The sequence below is a fragment of the Hyperolius riggenbachi genome, chromosome 8 (assembly GCF_040937935.1).
Source record: "Hyperolius riggenbachi isolate aHypRig1 chromosome 8, aHypRig1.pri, whole genome shotgun sequence".
NCBI lineage: Eukaryota > Metazoa > Chordata > Amphibia > Anura > Hyperoliidae > Hyperolius > Hyperolius riggenbachi.
In genome coordinates, this window is record NC_090653.1 from 261,402,129 (window position 1) to 261,414,642 (window position 12,514).

A 12,514-nucleotide genomic window follows, 5' to 3' on the forward strand; every position below is an offset into this window, starting at 1 on the left:
TGTAGTCCATACCTTTGTCCTGATAGCATTGGCAGGATGAATAATCTGGGAACCTTACTCATACCTTAAAGTGTACCCGAGGTGACATGTGACATGATGAGATAAACATGTGTATGTGCAGTACTATGATATGTAGAAAGGACCATATAAGTAGACTCATACAGGATTTTTTAGATGCAAAAAGTATCAAATGCTTTATTGTCACAAAATAGAAAAAAGATAAATGCGTCCGGCTGCTATGAAAGGAGGCACTCCTTTCATAGCAGCCGGACGCATTTATCTTATGCCCTATTTGGCCATTAGGATTGGTGCACTCTACATCTGGTTGGTTCAGATGTTTCCTTGCTCCTTCAGTGTCGTGTTCCATCTACAGAATCAGCAGACAGTATTTTCTGCAGTTTGGCCTGACGAAGGGCTTTCTGGGCCCGAAACGAACGTGTCGTTGCCTTTTTTCTGACTGCATTAAAGCCTACGATTAAGTCTATGTCTGTGCTATAATTCTGTATTGGATGTACTCGCAAGGAACCTCTCACAGAGACTTTTAAACAAAGAACTTTTTTCTATTTTGTGACAATAAAGCATTTGATACTTTTTGCCAGTGCAGTTTCTAGGCTAAAATGCACCCAGGGCGAGGGTGTAAAAATTGCGCCCCCCCCCCTAGGTTAGATAGGTAGGTGCCTCTCAGTATAGGTTAGATTAGGTAGGTGCCCCCTAGTATAGGCTAGATTAGACAGGTGCCCCCCAGAATAGGTTAGATTAGGTAGCTGCCCCCCAGTATAGGTTAGATAAGGTAGCTGCCCCCCCAGTATAGGTTAGGTAGGTGCCCCCCAGTATAGGTTAGGTAGGTGCCCCCCAGTATAGGTTAGATAGGTAGCTGCCCCCCAGTATAGGTTAGATTAGGTAGCTGCCCCCCAGTGTAGGTTAGATAGGTAGCTGCCCCCCCAGTGTTGGTTATATTAGGTAGCTGCCCCCCAGTGTAGGTTAGATAGGTAGCTGCCCCCCAGTGTAGGTTAGATAGGTAGCTGCCCCCCAGCGTAGGTTAGATTAGGTAGGTGCCCCCCAGTGTAGGTTAGATAGGTAGCTGCCCCCCAGCGTAGGTTAGATTAGGTAGCTGCCCCCAGTATAGGTTAGATAGGTAGCTGCCCCCCAGCGTAGGTTAGATTAGGTAGCTGCCCCCAGTATAGGTTAGATAGGTAGCTGCCCCCCAGTGTAGGTTAGATTAGGTAGGTGCCCCCCAGTGTAGGTTAGATAGGTAGGTGCCCCCCAGCGTAGGTTAGATTAGCAGCTGCCCCCCAGCGTAGGTTAGATTAGGTAGGTGCCCCCAGAATAGGTTAGATAGGTAGATGCCCCCAATAATGGAGGGGGGAGCCGCAGGGAGGGCAGCCCAACCTCTCCCTCCCTCTCCTCTCCCGGGCGCCCTCCGTGCTCCCCCCTCAGATGCAGAGTCCGTGAGCAGCAGGGAAGCGCTGTTTACAACTCACCGGCTGCCTGGCTCCAAGCGCTGCTCTCTCGCCGCTGGTCTCCTCTCTCTGTATACATACTGATACACGCTGCTTCCGGCTACAGGAAGCAGCGTGTATCAGTCCGTATACAGAGAGAGAGAGAGGAGACCAGCGGCGAGAGAGCAGCGCTTGGAGCCAGGCAGCCGGTGAGTTGTAAACAGCGCTTCCCTGCTGCTCACGGACTCTGCATCTGAGGGGGGAGCACGGAGGGCGCCCGGGAGAGGAGAGGGAGGGAGAGGTCGGGCTGCCCTCCCCGCGGCTCCGGCTCCCCCCTCCATTATAGCGCCCCCCTCCCAACAGCGCCCCGGGCGGCGGCATGCTCCGCACGGGGCAAGAAACGGGGCTGCTTTTTGCATCTAAAAAATCCTGTATGAGTCTACTTATATGGTCCTTTCTACATATCATAGTATACGACGGGGTCAAGTGGATGACCCCTAAAAGGATTGAAGGGTTTTTTTCTTTTTTCCCTATTATGTTAAAAAAGCACGTTTCCCAACTACATTGAAACTATGTGCAGTACTAAACATATTAATAACCAGGGAGTTTTACTTGTTTTATTTTGCTGCCTGAAATAGTTAATTTTTAAGGCTGGAAATGACAGCTTCTGTCTTGTCAGGAGCTTGTCAGGAATATAGTAAACCTCACTGATATTCAATTCACTTTATTGTCATTGTGTAACACAACGAAATTACTTTTCATGACAACCCCACGGTGCATAAGCAAATTACAGCCATAAAAGTTTTTTGTAACAAAATACATTTTCTACATATTTCCGAGAGCAGGTGGAGAGAGAAAGGGTCAATATAGTTCATGTATTTTCATTTAGGGACACTTAATAGACTGCAACTGAGCAGAGACAACAAAACATTCAAACGACTTTCTAAATGTTTAAATATAAAATAAAATCCTGGGATGTCTTAAAAAGTCATTTTTAGGAGTAGGAGGATAAATATAATTGTTTATCTCATCAGTTTATTTTCACCTCGGGTTAACTTTAAAGTGTACCTGAGATCATTGAGGCTAGGTTCACAGTATGACGTTACAGGCGCACGTTAGAGCTCAGTCATGCTAGGGAGGAGGGGAGAGCGGCCAGGCACATGGCTAATTAATATTCACTGCACAGTGTGATGTGCAGTGTTTACTTCCTGGAGCGGCCGCTCTGTGCAGCGATTGGCCGGGCGGGACCACGTGATGCCGCATGCATCCAAGAGTACGCATCACGGCATCACGGACGCCAGAGTGAGCTGCACATCACGGCTCACTCTGACGTCCACATCAGAGAGCACCAGGCGTTGCGTTAGGGGCACGTTATGTGCCCTAACGTCCCCTAAACGCAATGTCCCACTGTGAACCTAGCCTCAATGCAAAAGTTTTATACATACCTGGGGCTTCCTCCAGCCCCCTTGAGGCCTCTTGTACACTACATACGATTCCGAATTTTTTTTTTTTTTTTTGTGTCTGATCCGATTTTGGATTCGGATTAAAAAACGTACTGCATGCTGCTAGTATTTTTAATCGGAATCCAAAATTGGCCGTATAAAAAATCAGAATCGCATGTAGTGTGCAAGAGGTCGCCTCAGCCTGATCATTCCCTTGCCTTCCTCCTCCGCCTCCTGTTTCCTCCGTTACAACTCACGGTAACTTCGGCCAGTCGGTGCAATAAGCCCCGTCTCCAGCAGTTACTGGGAGCCAAAGCTGAGGAACGATGCAGTGGAGGAGGACGGCGAGGGAACGATCAGGCCGAAGGGGGCTGGAGGCAGCCCCAGGTATGTATAAAACTTTTGCATTCATTCACCTCAGGTGTACTTTAAAGAGGCGCTTAAGTCTAGTAAAAAAATGACTTTTACTCACCTAAGGCTTCCCTCAGCCCCCTGCAGCCGACCGGTGCCCTTGCCGTGTCTCTGCGATGCTCCAGTCCCCGTCGGCGACCACTTGCGGTTTCGCCGTCAGGACCCGACAGGCATGGGAACGCGAGTGATTCTTCGCGTTCCCAGCCAAAATATCTTGGTGTCTGTGTCTCAATAGGGCAGAGCGGTTCTGGCGGTGGACAGTAGTAGGCGGCCAATCTTCATGTTTTGGCTGCTCAGTGTACATCCATTGTGCCCTTTGCTGCTACATTTCACTGTTCCTGAGGAGAATGAGACAGTTCTCGGCTTGCAGTTACATCCTGTTCATATAACATGAGCTATAACAAGAGCCGCCCTCCTATTATGCCAACATTTCCACACAGCCATTACCTCCCCTGCCAGCTACAGGTGACTCACAGATAGCGGGGAACTCTCTCCCCTTCACTAATCCTCAGTTCTGCGGCCTCCCACCCACACAATCCCGCTTCTAATGAGGCCCACAGACTGGCTTCCTGCTTCCTGACCTTGTGTATTGTGCGGGGCAGGGAATCCTCGCATAGTGAGTGAGAGTCTCTCCGCCCACCTCACAAGCCGACTTCAGTAATTACTAATGTTTAAGTCTGAAACTCAGGCGGATTAATATGGCGGGTGGGCCCTGACAGCGGTGACAGGGTTATCCAGACTTACTTCAGAAACAGTAATGAAGGCTTTTCATGAGGTTGTCTTACAGGTTGAATCCGCTAATTTAGGCACAACACTGCGCCAAACATTTGGGCGCCGCTATAGGCAATAATAAGAATTGCGGCGCTCAGTGACTAGTAAAATTAGAATAAAACGAGGTAATTCAGCGGCCGGCAATACCCTGTGCCCAGATTTCGTGTTAACCCTGAGTTGCTACAACTCAAAAATAGCTCACAATCTAATCCTTCCATAGTCATGCTCTAATGTCCAAGTATGTATTCATAGAGCACTGACATCTTCTGCAGCACTTTACAGAGTACATAGTCCTGTCACTGACTGTCCTCTGAGGAGCTCACAATCTAATCCTACCATAGTCAGTCTAATGTACTACCATATGATAATTATGTATTTATATAGCACTGACATTCTCTGCAGCACTTTACAGAATGCATAGTCATGCCACTAACTCCTCAGAGAAGCTCACAATATAATCCCTATCATAGCCTTAGTCTAATGACCTACTATATTATTATTATGTATCTATATAGCACTGACATCTTCTGTAGCACTTTATAGTTATGTCACTAACAGTCCTCAGAGGAGCTCACAATCTGATCCCATCATAGTCTAATGTCCTACCATATTATTATTATGTATTTATATAACACTGACACCTTCTGCAGCACTTTACAGAGTACATAGTCATGTCACTGACAGTCCTCAGAGGAGCTCACAATCTAATCCCTACCATAGTCATAATGTAATGTCCTACCATATTATTATGTATTTATATAGCACTGAAATTTCCGTCAGCACATTACAGAGTAAATAGTCATGTCACTGACTGTCCTCAGAGGAGCTCACAATCTATCCTCTACCAAAGTCCTGGGTTCAGTTTTCATCATAGGCATAGTAGAAAGGAGACAAAGAGAGTTGTTTAAAAAATAAGACTCAGAGGTAAAGCTATGAGCATAAAGGTGGCCATATATCTACCAAATAAACAGCTCGATCGACCATTTGATTATTTTATCGAATTACATTAAAATTGTGCCGCAACATTTCCACCCGATGATTGGATCGAAAGCATAGACCAGCGGTGATTAGAGCTCCAGCACATGGAATGCGGAAGAGGTGAGTCTCCCTGCCTGGCCCCAGCTCTCATTTCTGGAGGGGGGCCTGAGGGAGAGAGGAGTTGGGCCCTCCCCACGGCTGTGTGTGCCCGCTGCTCCCCACTGGGGGCTACCGATACTGGGGGTGACTATACCGGGCTACCTATACTAGGGGCACCTATACCTGGCTGCCTATACTGGGGGCACCTATACCTGGCTGCCTATACCTAGCTGCATGTACTGAGGGCACCTATACCTGGCTGCCTATACTGTGGGTGACTATACCAGGCTACCTGTACTGAGGGCACCTATACCTGGCTACCTATACTGGGGGCACCTATACCTGGCTGCCTGTACCGAGGGCACCTATACCTGGCTGCCTGTACTGAGGGCACCTATACCTGGCTGCCTATACTGGGGGCACCTATACCAGGCTGCCTGTACTGGGGGCACCTATACCTGGCTGCCTGTACTGAGGGCACCTATACCTGGCTGCCTGTACTGAGGGCACCTATACCTGGCTGCCTATACTGGGGGCACCTATACCTGGCTGCCTGTACTGAGGGCACCTATACCTGGCTGCCTGTACTGAGGGCACCTATACCTGGCTGCCTATACTGGGGGCACCTATACCTGGCTGCCTATACTGGGGGCACCTATACCTGGCTGCCTATACTGGGGGCACCTATACCTGGCTGCCTATACTGGGGGCACCTATATCAGGCTGCCTATACTGGGGCACCTATACCTGGCTGCCTATACTGGGGACACCTATGTCTGGCTGCCTATACTGGGGCACCTATACCTGGCTGCCTATACTAGGGGCACTTATACCTGGCTGCCTATACTGGGGGCACCTATACCTGGCTGCCTATACTGGGGGTGACTATACCTGGCTGCCTATACTGGGGGCACCTATACCAGGCTGCCTGTACTGGGGGCACCTATACCTGGCTGCCTGTACTGAGGGCACCTATGCCTGGCTGCCTATACTGGGGGCACCTATACCAGGCTGCCTATACTGGGGGCACCTATACCTGGCTGCCTGTACTGAGGGCACCTATACCTGGCTGCCTGTACTGAGGGCACCTATACCTGGCTGCCTATACTGGCGGCACCTATACCAGGCTGCCTGTACTTGAGGGCACCTATACCTGGCTGCCTATACTGGGGGCAACTATATCTGGATGCCTATACTGGGGGCACCTATACCTGGCTACCTATACTGGAGGCACCTATACCTGGCTGCCTGTACTTGAGGGCACCTATACCTTGCTGCCTATACTGGGGGCACCTATACCTGGCTGTCTATACTGGGGGCACCTATACCTGGCTGTCTATACTGGGGGCACCTATACCTGGCTGCCTGTACTTGAGGGCACCTATACCTTGCTGCCTATACTGGGGGCACCTATACCAGGCTGCCTGTACTTGAGGGCACCTATACCTTGCTGCCTATACTGGGGGCACCTATACCGGGCTGTCTATACTGGGGGCACCTATACCTGGCTGTCTATACTGGGGGCACCTATACCTGGCTGTCTATACTGGGGGCACCTATACCAGGCTGCCTGTACTTGAGGGCACCTATACCTTGCTGCCTATACTGGGGGCACCTATACCGGGCTGTCTATACTGGGGGCACCTATACCTGGCTGCCTGTACTCAGGGCACCTATACCGGGCTGTCTATACTGGGGGCACCTATACCTGGCTGCCTATACTGGGGGCTCCTATACCAGGCTGCCTGTACTCAGGGCACCTATACCTTGCTACCTATACTGGGGGCACCTATACCAGGCTGCCTGTACTGAGGGCACCTATACCAGGCTATATATACTGGGGCAACTATGCCAGGCTATCTATACTGGGGGGGCATCCAAAGTTTTGCAGGGGGTCCCAGTAATTTCACCCTGGTCACCCTGGACCTCAAGTGTCAGTGTGTCATTGTTCTCTTCCCCAAGTGTCAGTGTGTCATTGCTCTGAGCCCTGAGTGTCATTGTGTCATTGTTCTCTTCCCCAAGTGTCAGTGTGTCATTATTCTGAGCCCCGAGTGTCAGTGTGTCATTGTTCTCTTCCCCAAGTGTCAGTGTGTCATTGTTCTCTTCCCCAAGTGTCAGTGTGTCATTATTCTGAGCCCGGAGTGTCAGTGTGTCATTGTTCTCTTCCCCAAGTGTCAGTGTGTCATTGTTCTCTTCCCCAAGTGTCAGTGTGTCATTGTTCTCTTCCCCAAGTGTCAGTGTGTCATTGTTCTCTTCCCCGAGTGTCAGTGTGTCATTGTTCTCTTCCCCGAGTGTCAGTGTGTCATTGTTCTCTTCCCCGAGTGTCAGTGTGTCATTGTTCTCTTCCCCGAGTGTCAGTGTGTCATTGTTCTCTTCCCCAAGTGTCAGTGTGTCATTATTCTGAGCCCCGAGTGTCATTGTGTCATTGCTCTGAACCCCGAGTGTCAGTGTGTCATTATTCTGAGCCCTGGGTGTCAGTGTGTCATAGTTCCTGTGTCTTGAATGTCATTGCTTGGGGACATCGGAGTGTCTTTGTCATCCTGCACATGCAGTGTCACAGTACAGCTGTTTAGAAACATCACTGAGCACATTTAAAAAAGCACTTGCCTATTTTCCCTTCAGCTATTCCGCCATATTTCACTATCTCAGATGTGTATTGGCTGTAAAAACAGAGACAAAGTAATAATAAATGTGAGAAAGTGCAGCATTGTGCGGTTCTCCCGGCCGGTGACTCTGGTGACATTGGAAGGTGACAGAAGACTCCCATTAGTAGACAGACAATAAAGAGAGTGGTGTTTAGCTGCACTTGGTAATATACAATGGATTGTAATGTAATAAATGCACAGATCTGTGGGATGGGCACCCTGCAGGGCTGTCCCAGTGGGGGAGCTGTAAGTAAATAAAGGCTCACTGCATTAACTGAAAATGATTGGTGGATATTGACAAGCTCTTCTGGTGATGTTCGCGGAGGAGGAGAAAGCCCCCAGACCTCCTGTGATGAGGGGGGGTGTAGAGTGCTAGTGTATTATTACAGGGCAGGCGCCAGCAGGGGGCACACAGCATGCAGAGAGCCCCTCCTACATTTATGTTCCAAACACCACTGACTAGAAAACCTTTTAAAGAGGAACCATATCGGAAAGGGGTGAAAAGTAAAGCAATACATTGTAAAGTGAGAAGTTAAAGAATAGAAGAGAGACCAAGAAATGATCGATATTCGCCATGTAATTTGTTCATCTTGTTTGATCTACAATCAGACTGCAGGTCACCATCTTTACTACCGGCAGACATTAAAAAACAGCACCAACTGCCCTTACTTATAACCACACACCCCTAACAATGCGATAGGCTTAGGGCCCGTTTCCACTGGAGCGGTTTTCTCTCTGAATCCGCAGAGTTTTCCCGCAGGCAAATCGCGCGGGGAAACTCTGCCAGAGGAATCAGAATCGTTTATTTCGCCAAGCATGATTGGTCATGCCCGGAATTATTTTTGGCACATACATATAGCTCGGGAGAAGGACATATAAAGGGGACATATAATAGAGAAATGGATCGATGTCAGCAACAGTCTGGCAGAGGAAGATATGGTGCCGCCGGCCGAATCACTTGCCCTATCGATTCGGCCGACACTGCCCACAGTTTTCGTGCGGGAGGCAGCGAATCCCATAGCTGTGCATGGCACGGCTTCTGGGATTCGCCTGCGTTCCCGCAGACCTAGAAGTGCCGCCACGCGTCTTGCAGCCGCACACGGGGGATAGTGGAAAGGCCCTAAACGGTTGTTTTTTTAATAGATATATAGTACATATGCACAGAGGGAGATACTAGTTGCTTGGCAGTTGGAAACAGCTGTTATTTCCCACAATGCAACAAGGCTCACAGACAGGAAACTGTCAGGACCATGGTGATAACTTCACCTTGTGGGAGGGGTTTCACCACAGTATCAGCCATTCAGACCACCCCTAAAGATCTATTAAAGAAAAAGTAAAGATTTCTCATGGGAAAGGGGGCATCCGCTACTGGTTGAGATTAAGTTCAATCCTTGGTTACAGTTCCTCTTTAGAGCGGACCTGAACTCAGAACTTCCTCTCTGCTCTAAAAGATACACAACAGCATAATAACTTTAAAAAAAAAAAACATTTCTTTATTAGAGCTGATACAAATCTTGCAATCAATCTGCAGTGTGTCTACTTCCTGCCTTCTTGGAAGCAGACATAGGGTTAACATCCTGTACTTTCAAATTAGCTCATCTGCCATCTCTGCCATGGCAGCCAGCTGACACAGCTAAGAGATTAAATTACAGCTTGTGATTAGGCACAGATGAGGGGGAATTAGACAGGCTAATCTCTCTTAATACATACAGGGTGCATTTCTCCCTGTTTTCCTTCTGTTCTGTGCCAGAGTTCAGGTCCACTTTAACACCTTGTTGCATTACTGACAAACAACAGAGACAAGTAGAACTAAAGCAAACTCCCATATACGGTATATAATGGAATCCCTCTTGTTATCAGTTATTGTCATTTGTTTTGTAAATCTTGCTTATAACCTGTTGTAAAAGACTGTCATGGTTAAATATTAAAGGGAATCTGAAGTGAAAATAAACTTATGCAGGGCCGGTTTAAGCAACATTGGGGCCCCAGGGCAAAATAAACCTGCCCCCCCCCCCCCCCAACATATACCCGGAACAAAAATCGGCATTAGGGGACCTTTTTTGCAGCTGGTATAGTCAGGGTGTGAAGTCCCAATCGGTCGGAGCTCCACATTCTGGCTATCCCAGCCTGCATGGGGGACAAGGGGTTAAAAAGTTTCAGGAGGGGGGACCCTACATAATTTTTTTTTTTTTTTTAATTCACACACTCTAAACATAAAATTTTTGGGGGGAAAATAGGAAAAAAAATGCCAGGGATCTTCATGCAGCCATATTGCGGCTGTATAGCGATCCCTGGCCAAAGCGCTGCGGCTGCGTATAGACCCCCTGGAAACCCCGTCAGGAAATTGATTGCGCTTTCGTTTGATGCATGTAAAATTACACTACCGTTAGGTTTGCTACTAAAAGTGACATTTACCGCATTTAAAAGTATACTTTTTCCCTTCGAAACTTTAAAATCGATTTTCTCAAAAACGATAAGGTCTTTTTGAAAAATAGTTTTTTCCTCTTATTCCTAATGATCTCCTTAACATATCCTGCAAATTTAGGGTTTCTAGCATTTAAGGTGGATTTGTTATTAACCATTAAAGTCGGCAGGTTTTTAAATGTGTATTTTTTTTCCTTTGAAACTTTAAAATCGATTTTTCTCAAAAACTATAAGGCCGATTTGAATTTTTTTTCCTCTTGTAGCCACTAGGGGCCCCTACAAGCTCTGGGGCCCTGGGGCAGCTGCCTCCTTTGCCTCTATGGTAGCGCAGGCCCTGAACTTATGATGTAATGATTTGTATGTGTAGTACATCCAAGAAATAAAACATTAGCAGCAGAGATATGAGGCTAATATTGTTTCTAGTACAGGAAGAGTTAAGAAACTCCAGTTACCCATGCAAAAGAGCTTCTCTGAGCTCCACTACTTTCAAAGTCACAGAGAGCTCTGTCTTCTGAAGCTTATTATCTCAAGTGTCTGGCCCTGTATTTTGTTTTTTTTCTGCAGAGTAAAGTTCAGAAGTTTACTAGCCTGCTCTGTGAAATCATTTAGAATGCTGAGTGTAATGCGTAGACTGCAAATATTAGAAAATGATACTGTATATGTGAAAATAAAAATGAGACCATTTTCTTTGGTACTAATGTTCTATTAATTATCAATACTACACATACAATTGATAATAATTTTTTTTCGCTTCAGTGTTACTTTAAGTAGGTGTTTTACATTTCCTACTATTTTCAGAGAGCACCAAAATATTCCGCTGTCATTAAAAGTAGAACTATTATCTCTAAAGCAGTTTACCAACCAGCAGAAGGTCGAAAGAAGGTCCCTCTCCCTTATGTACATTTCTACCCCCTAAAACAGAAGGTATTTGCAAGTATGCAAGTTGGATGATATGGCTCTCAATTTTGATTGGCCAGTTTTACTACTTGCATGTCCTATGAGAGCTCAGCTACACAATCTTCATATTTCATATTTTGTTGGCCATCATGCTACATGGAAGTTGTAAAATTGGCTTTTCATTGGCCAATTGGCATTGGATGAGTGTACCGACACAGGTACCTAAATTACCGACCCCGAACATCTGTGCAAATCAGGCAACTGGTAAATATGGCATGCTCCATATACCTCTCGTTACAGTTGTCCCTAATGTTTATATGTGGTATTGCCCAACATCATCATTTTGTCAACCTTAATTTTGTCAATGTTGTTAAAGGGAAGGTTCAAGCAAAAAAAAAAAATGAGTTTTACTTACCTGGGGCTTCTACCAGCCCCATGTAGCCATCCTGTGCCCTTGTAGTCACTCACTGCTGCTCCAGTCCCCCGCTGGCAGCTTTCTGACCTCGGAGGTCAGGGCCACATTGCATACATTTTTACGCATTCCAGCTAGTGCAGGAACAAAAATTTATGCGTTGCACCACTAACACGTAAAAATGTATGCGTTAATGTTCCTGCACTAGCGGGAATGTGTAAAAATGTACGCAATTCGGCCCTGACCTCCGAGGTCAGAAAGCTGCCAGCGGGGGACTGGAGCAGCAGTGAGTGACTACGAGGGCACAGGATGGCTGCATGGGGCTGGTAGAAGCCCCAGGTAAGTGAAACTCATTTTTTTTTTTTGCTTGGACCTTCCCTTTAAGTGATCATTTTATAGTAACCCTATTTTGTCTAGAGCTTTTTCAATATTTTTTTACTTTTGAGGTTCTATTTTGCTACTCTGTTAAAGTTCTTTCCATTATGTATTTATTTTTTGACTATCGCAAGTAAAGAATCCTTGGCTGCCAACCAGCTGGCATTTATTTTACTTAAAGAGAAACTCCGACCAAGAATTGAACTTCATCCCAGTCAGTAGCTGATACCCCCTTTCCCATGAGAAATCTATTCCTTTTCACAAACGGCTCATCAGGGGGCTCTGTATGGCTGATATTGTGGTGAAACTCCTCCCACAGTGTGATGTCACCATGGTCCTGGCATTTTGCTGTCTGTGCACCTCGTTACATTGTGGGAAATAGCAGTTTACAGCTGTTTCCAACTGCCAAAAAAGCAAGCAGCAGCTACTTCCACTGGCATCACCTACCAGCAGTAAAAATGTCACCATGTGGTAAATGTCAGAATGTAAATCGGGGAGAGGAAAGACTTTACAATGGGCAAACACTGACTACATGATTTATACATAATTATTGTAAAAATTAAGCACTTGTTTATTACATTATTTTCACTGGAGTTCCTCTTTAAGATCCTAAAGATGGCC

The 12,514-nt window shown here is 46.8% G+C and overlaps 1 protein-coding gene across 3 annotated transcripts in view; it reads left to right on the plus strand.

The window, feature by feature from the left end:
• PNPLA7 (patatin like phospholipase domain containing 7) overlaps positions 1–12,514 on the plus strand; it is a 412,399-nt gene that overhangs the window by 340,346 nt on the left and 59,539 nt on the right. The window lies entirely within an intron of this gene.